Below are 8,046 nucleotides of genomic sequence, written 5' to 3' on the forward strand. Positions count from 1 at the left end.
CTCTGCAGTCTGGACAGCCAATGGAAGCTCATTCCACTATCTCAGAGCCAGGACAGGTCTTGAAGTTTGCTTTCCGTGAGACTTTAAGCATGGCGTTTTAAGCCAAGCCATACTTGAAGTTCAAAGTACTCGAGGTTTGGATGGGGCTTTGACCATGGCCATCATGTAGAGAGGGGTTGGTCTATTTTTGGCTTTGCAGGCAAGCAAAGAGATTGAAGACCAGTCGTGCTGCTGCATTCTGGATCAGTTGTAGAGGTCAGATGTCTCATAGAGAAATATCCGTAAGTAAGCAGTTGCAGTAGTCCAGCTTTGAGATAATGAGAGACTGTACAACCACCTGGGTAGCTTCCTGTGAAAGAAAGGGTCATATTCTCCATATGTTGCAGAGAAGAAATCTGCAAGATCTGGTCATTGGCCACTCAGAGAAGTGACAAGCAGAAGTTTGCCTGTTAAAAAGTTGCAGTAAAAATCCAAAGTTAGCTGCTGTTAATTTTGTGCCAATAACATTACAAATATTATAGTTATGAGCTGAAATATTTACCATGATTTGGTATAAATGATAAGTCTTTGAAGCATCATTTACTTGGTTATATTCTGTATCTTTGCAGGTAGAAAATGTATTGATATTGAAATTACTACTCAAAGTTCATTCTTGGAAAACAATTGTCTAGGGGCACAATTGTGCAGGTTAACAAAGCTCTTTTTTAAAAAGACAAAAATTTGATACGTTCACCTAATCTGAGTCCGTTTGAAAACCTACAGAGCTTTGTTAAGCTTATACATCTGGACATCAGTTTTCAACAAAGAATGAAAATTGCAAAGCCATCTCAAAAAGGGATCAGACTTCTCTGTTATATTGAATCATAACAATGACAACTTAGAAAAGACAAACAGTGAAGAGGGTGCATATTATTTTTTTGCTTTACATATTTAACATATGAGAAAGCAAATTGATTCCCTAAGGGTTAAAATGCTATGGACAAAATCTTCACAATGATCCCAATAATGGTGTTTTTATTTTTTACACAAACCATACCTGGTCTCCTTCACCCTTTCTTTTTTCAGTGCAGATCTGCATTAGCTTAACTGAGAAGTGGTCCAGCTGCAACATGAATTTTAATTGCATAGGATTTTCTCCATTAATCTGGAAAGGTTTTGACAAAAAATACTGCAGTTTAAAGTCTATTCATATTCATTACAAATTGTAACAGCGTTGAGTCAGAAGGACAAGAATGAGCCATGACACCAATGTTAGCAAAATGTTATTATATAACACGCATACAACACACATCCAGGGAAACAGAAGGAACTCACCTGCTGGGAGGCCTGTAGGCTCCACCCCTCAACGCTGCCCAATGGCGGACGGTACAATATTCAGCCACAGCAGAACATGATAGAGGTGGATAAAAAAAATAAAACCATTAATGTCTGCCACTCAAAATCCAGATCCAGAGTGCTACAAACTACAAAATGCGACATCGGTGGCCTATGGAGAAAGCTGAACTGTTAAACATAACATTGATTTGTACATCATTTAATGTGACTATTAATCATTAGGGATAGAATTGTCAGTGACGTTCCTAGCAAATCAGACTCAACATTACCTCAGAAAAATGCTCAACTATTTCAAGGTTCACCTCACCTTGAAACCAATGAAAAATGAGGCCGAGACCAAATTTGAGTAACTAGCTATGTCGCTAGATTTAGTTATGTTAGCTAAATTTCAATTAACTTTATAACAAAGACTTGATTTACCACATAGAGCATTATTTACCCATTATGTATTTAACAGTGACTTAATTAAAGTATTTTAATGCATCAGAAAATGATAGATGTTAATATTTTATTGTTTACATCTTTATCAAATGAAACATTCAAGTGAAATGTGGTTTTAGACTGGGCTAACTAGCTAGTTAACTAGCTAATGTTGGCTTACATAAATTAATAATAATAATACATTTTATTTCAAGCGCCTTTCAGGACACCCAAGGACACTTTCCAGGGTACCCGCGGGTCCTTAAAAAGTCTTAAAATGTCTTAAATTTAGTTTTCCATATTCAAGGCCTAAAAATGTCTTTAAATGTCTGGAATTTTATGAGGGGAGGCATTAAATTATTATAAGTGTGTGTTGTTCAGTTGTTCTGGCGCGATGTGAACTTTGCCGATCTAGCGCTATTGCAGAAAATAACCGCTCCAGGGTCCTAGTGCTAGAAATCCTAGCGTTGGAGTATACGGCCTCAACAACGTTGTTAAAAATTCTCGTTCGCCACCCCCCCCCCCCCCCCCCCCCGCAACGATGTGGAACACACCTGCATCCCCGGTGATAGTATTATTTTTTCTTGTGAGAGGTATTAAAAAGGTCTTAAAAGTCATTGAATTTGAAATTTAAAAATGTGCAGATACCCTGCTTTCCAAGAAATTAGAAAACATGCAGCACATACAGTATCAAAACAACACATACCTAAACAAAAAACAGACAAAGAGGTCATTGGGAGTAAGCGATGTTTTAAGGACGTTTTCTTACCTGATGTCACCAATATTGCTTCACTTAAATTTTCTTCCTCTGTGCCGTTTCCATCTTATTTTGTGGAATCATCCAACGATAACCCGCTCAAAATAATAATTTGGCAGGCAGATGTAAAATAATCCAGGTAGCTAGCTAGCCATCATAGCTTGTAAGCTGACCAACCATAGCCTAATGTGCATCGTCAGCATACTCACTGAAATTTTCAAACATGATCTGAGAGGAGCAAACAGTTGTCATTGGCCAGTTTCCTGAATGACAGTCAGATTAACCAATTATGGTTAAAAGCGTTGAGCTCACACCAACCCTAGCCTAGAGATAACGTTTATATTTAATTGGTTGTTCAAGTTGTGTTTTCATTCCAGTGTGTAACTATAGGCACACACATTTTTAAGTTGAAAAGCCTGTTCCATTACAATGTACGTCTACCAGTATATCAGTTCATCTGTCTCTATGTGTGTTACCGGTTATTTCCTTGGTTATGTTCAAGTATAGACCCAGTGTTTAGAAATGTTCCTTTTAAAAGTACAGCACCTAAACAAACTGCCATTTTCTATTGCCATTGACTGCACAAGAACTTAAATGAGAACCGACATCAATAGAGATGGAACAATCAATAGAAATCTCCTACAGCCATTATTACAGTTACATATTTTAGACATGCCAATGTAAAAATCTAATGTCTGAACTAACATTAGGAAGTCATGCCTCATTCTGTAGTCATCATAAAAATGAGCATAAGCATGATTTTCAATTGCAGAAATTATTATTTTTTTCATCAAATCAATTATCATCACGTTCTGTGGCAAATTAATATGTCCAGATCCTATATGTTTTGTTCTGTGTACATTTTTTTCTCCTGAACATCAATGGATCCTCAGAATTACGAGGACGCCTAACAAAAAATACGAGTATTGCAACATGTAAGCTAATACTATGAAAACCCCATTCATTTCTGACATTGAAAATCATGTTTAAACCAGCAGTGCCAAACAACTAAACACATCGCCAAAAGACATTAGATAATACAAGTTAATAAGATTTTGATAAAAATACCAGAGAAAAAAACTTTTTTGTTTTTACAGACATAAACTTTTATATAATAAACCGAATGTATCCACCGAACCGAATAAATCTGTATATAATTTAAGAAAGCAGAAAAATACCATATAAATAATACTGTATTTTTCTTTAAAAATAAAGAGAAAAGCATGTATCATAATACTTAAAATAAAAGATATTTTGTCAAATTACAAATAATGTAATGTAATTTTACAAAGTTTTGTATACAATTGGAAAAAAATGTGAAACTACATTTAAATATTTTGTTATTTTCCATAAAATTTGGATTTTATTTTTTTTTTTACAGTAGGCTCTGGAAAATCCTGAAGGTCATATGGAGAAGAGGAAAGGTTGCTCAGTAGTGGAGGTTTGTGGAAGGGGTGTAGATTCCTAAGGAGGAGGAGTCAAAGAGTTTCGACCAGTGTAGAACCATCTCACTGCTCAGTGTTGAGAGAAAGATTTTCTTCAGCATTGTGGCTAGACGACTAACCTCCTGAAGAATTCCTACATCAACACAGCAGTCCAGAAAGGAGGGATCCCAAAGGTGCCTGGGTGTCTGGAGCACACTGGCGTGGTCATACAGCTGATCAGGGAAGCTCGGGAGAACAAGGGGGACCTGGTAGTGCTGTGGTTAGACCTGACAAATGCATATTGTGTCCCATAAATTGGTTGAGGAGGCCCTGCGCCGGCACTATATCCCAGTCAAGTTTAGAGATCTCATTCTGGACTACTATAACAATTTCAGTCCGAGAGTCTCTGCTGGGTCAATAACATCAGACTGGCACAAGCTTGAGAAGGAGATCATCACTGGATGCACAATTTCAGTAATATTATTTGCACTCGCCATGAACATGCTGGTGAAGTCAGCAGAAGCCCAATGTAGAGGTCCCCTAACCAAGTCCGGCATACGCCAGCCGCCCATTAGGGCCTTTATGGATGATCTTGCGGTGACAACTCCACATGGCCCAGGAAGCAGGTGGATCCTGAAAGGCCTGGAGGAGATGACCACCTGGGCACGAATGTGCTTTAAGCCAGCTAAGTCCAGATCCTTGGTACTGAAGAAAGGGAAAGTTACAAACAAGTTCCGCTTCACACTTAGCACCTCTGTGATACCATCAATAACAGAGAAACCAGTGAAGGGCCTGGAGAAGGTGTTTGACTGCAGCCTGAAAGACACGGCAGCCATCCATTCAACCAACCTTGAGCTGGAAACATGGCTAACTGCAGTGGACAAATCGGGCCTTCCTGGCAAGTTTAAGGACTGGATTTACCAACATGGCATCCTTCCACAGATTCTTTGGCCGCTTCTAATTTATGAAGTTCCAATCTCCACCGTTGAAGGCTTTGAGAGGAGCGTGAGCAGACTTCTAAGGAAGTGGCTGGGTCTTCCTCGAAGCCTGAGCAACATTGCCCTTAATGGCCGGAACAACAAGCTAAAGCTCCCCATCAGCAGCTTGAACGAGGAGTTCAAAATCTGCCGTGTCAGGGAGGTGCTGCTAGGGCTGTGGCGGTGAAAGAATTATTATTCGGTTATTTATGGTGGCTCAACACCGCGATATGCGGTATGACGCGATATGCGTCATTTGTCGTCTAAAATCTTAATTTATTAGCTATATAGCTATATAATTGTTTTATTGTTTTTATTGTAAAGGGGTTCTTATTGTTTTTAAATTGCAAAGAAGACACAGTTTTAAGAGCAGTTAAATGTGTTTATTGTCAAATAGAGAACACAGAAGTCAAATGAGATGCAGTAAGAACCCATGCTCTTTCGCTTTCTTAAAAGTGTAGGGTAAATATTTTTAATTTAATTTTATTTAATAAATAAATCAATAAAACGAAATCTTTCCTTAACCAGAAGAATAACGTCTCAGCTTAAACCTGAGTTGTCATGTCCCTATTGCACGCTAAGAAAACCAACATATTCACCTTATGTGGATGAGGAGCGGAAAGGGCTAACAATATTCCCAGCAGTACTAAAAACTCGCTCTGATGGTGTGCTTGTTGCACAAATGCACATGTACTTGCGGGCGAGTTTGGAGAGCAGAGGAAATCTAGCCTCATTGACGCGCCACCAGGCAAGTGGATCTGCGTTAGAGTCTATGGGCTCCTCCTGTATGTAGCGCGTGAGTTCCAGCTCAACAGCTACATTTCTGGCACAAATTCTACATGTTGCCTCATCTAAATTGGCTGGCTCTCCTTTTTTATTTGGCTTGAACCCGAAATGCTCCCAAACCGGCGAAGTCGCGTTTTGTTTTTTGACCAGAGCATCTGTCGTAGTTTCCATCTTTGAAAAAAGGAGACGGATTGTTGATCAGCCGCACCGGATGATAACAGGGGGTTGATGGGAAAATGACTTTAACTCTTGCACAGGCACTTTCCCCTCACATGGTAAAAAACACCAATATTGCTGTTGTTGCGGTTAATTCCCGTACGTTGCGATTTTCTCGTCAATAGTATTGCTATATTGCGGTTATCGCGACAGCCCTAGGTGCTGCAATACAGGGATTCAGAGGACCCAAAGGTCTCCCAGGCTGGGATTGAAGTGAGGACAGGGCAAAAATGAGCAGCAGCAGTAGAGGCTGCAGATGTGGCCGAGTCACGGATATGGCACAAGGCGATGGTCGGAATAGTGGCTCAGGAAAGATCTGGCCTGGGAAGCATCACAACATCTCAATATGATAAGGTGGAGGGCAAGGAAAGGAGATTACAGGTGCAACAGGAGGTGCGGGCACCAGTAGAGGAGGAGCGGGCCAGCAAGATGGTTGGAATGAGACAACAGGGAGCCTGGACAAGGTGGGAGCACGCAATTGACCGCAAAGTCTCTTGGGCAGAGCTGTGGACAGCAGAACCCCACCGCATACGATTCTTGACCCAGGCTGTCTATGACGTTTTACCAAGCCCATCCAACCTGTTTAGCTGGGGATTGGAGGAGTCACCAGCCTGCAAGCTTTGCCTGAAGAGAGGAACCCTGGAACACATCCTCAGCTGCTGTCCAAAAGCCCTGGGCGAGGGGCGCTACCGCTGGCGTCACGATCAAGTCCTGAAAGCCATTGCAAACACCATCAGCTGTGGAATTGTCCAGTGCAGGCGCCGCTGCCAACCGAAGACCACCATCGGTTTTATCCGGGCTGGACAAATCAAGTATCAGTTGCAAGGCACCAGCAGCTGGTCTGTTATGAACAGCTCAAGACTGGGAGTTGAAAGTTGACTTGGGGAAGCAACTGACGTTCCCAGAAATAGTCGCAACTACAACACTGCGACCTGGCATGCTGCTTCTCTCAAAGTCCTCAAAGCATATTGTTCCCCTAGAACTCACCATACCCTGGGAGGACCGTATTCAGGAGGCCAACGAGAGAAAAAGGGCAAAGTATGCTGAGCTAGTGGAGGAACACAGTGTGTGCCCACTGAAGTAGGATGCAGAGGATTTGTGGGCCAGTCACTTTGCAAGACATATAACATCTTGGGCATCACGGGGGCCAACAAACGAAGGGTCATCAAGGAGGCCACAGAGTCAGCAGAGGTTGCCTCAAGATGGCTGTGGATAAGGAGAGGAGACCCGTGGGTGGGGTAGCACTACCTGGACACAAGCTGGGGCCTGATCAACCCTGGCTGGGTTGCCTGGGTGAGAGTGTATGATGTTGAAAGACCCGAAACACTCTGTGACCCAAGGTAACATCACTGATGATGTGTCCAGGTTGCATCAGTAGATGTATGTTACAAGTGTTGCACCACCTCTGTCTTTTATAACAGCTTGCAGTCTCTGAGGCATGGACTTAATGAGTGACAAACAGTACTCATCATCAGTCTAGCTCCAACTTTCTCTGACTGCTGTTGCCAGATCAGCTTTGCAGGTTGGAGCCTTCTTAGTCTCTGCTTAAAATAGGCTTACTTGAAATTGAACAATGTATGCAATGCAGTTTCCAAAATTATATAAAAGTCATATAAAAGTGATGGACTGATTAAATATCACATGTTTATTTAGAGCAAAAATTCAAGGAGGCTGTGGTAAAGAGTGAGTTAACAGGATTTATACATTCTTTTAAAATAAACTTAACAATCAGGTTCTTCCAGCTTTGTTGTATAAGAATGTTTGTACATGTTTTTTCTCATTCCTTTGGCAATAGGAAGCAGGTGTGATTCTCTTCCTGAAGTAAAAAATGCAGTTATCATCTCTTAACCCAAGATGAGGAAGGGGATCAATCAGTGACATTTAAATGTCGAGAAGGTCTAGAACAGGGGTCACCAACCTTTTTGAAGTTGGGAGCTACTTCTTAGATACCAATTATTGCGGAGGGCTACCAAAAAAAAGTTGTTGAGGGGGGGGGGGATTGGGTTCATGTGCGCGTGTCAATTGCTAAGCGGTAGCAACCGCGGACAATCGCTAATAGCAGCAAAAACAAACGATGCAGCGCTTTGGTGCATAGCGATATAGTGAGCTGTTTTTAAAACAAGCCCGCGGG

At 41.3% G+C, this 8,046-nt stretch overlaps 1 pseudogene; it reads left to right on the top strand.

Moving 5' to 3' along the window:
- The first annotated feature begins 3,184 nt into the window (after positions 1-3,184).
- Positions 3,185-7,157, top strand: LOC143528431 (uncharacterized; annotated as a pseudogene).
- Positions 7,158-8,046: the final 889 nt, after the last annotated feature.

Source organism: Brachyhypopomus gauderio, chromosome 12, assembly GCF_052324685.1.
Source record: "Brachyhypopomus gauderio isolate BG-103 chromosome 12, BGAUD_0.2, whole genome shotgun sequence".
NCBI classification, from domain to species: domain Eukaryota; kingdom Metazoa; phylum Chordata; class Actinopteri; order Gymnotiformes; family Hypopomidae; genus Brachyhypopomus; species Brachyhypopomus gauderio.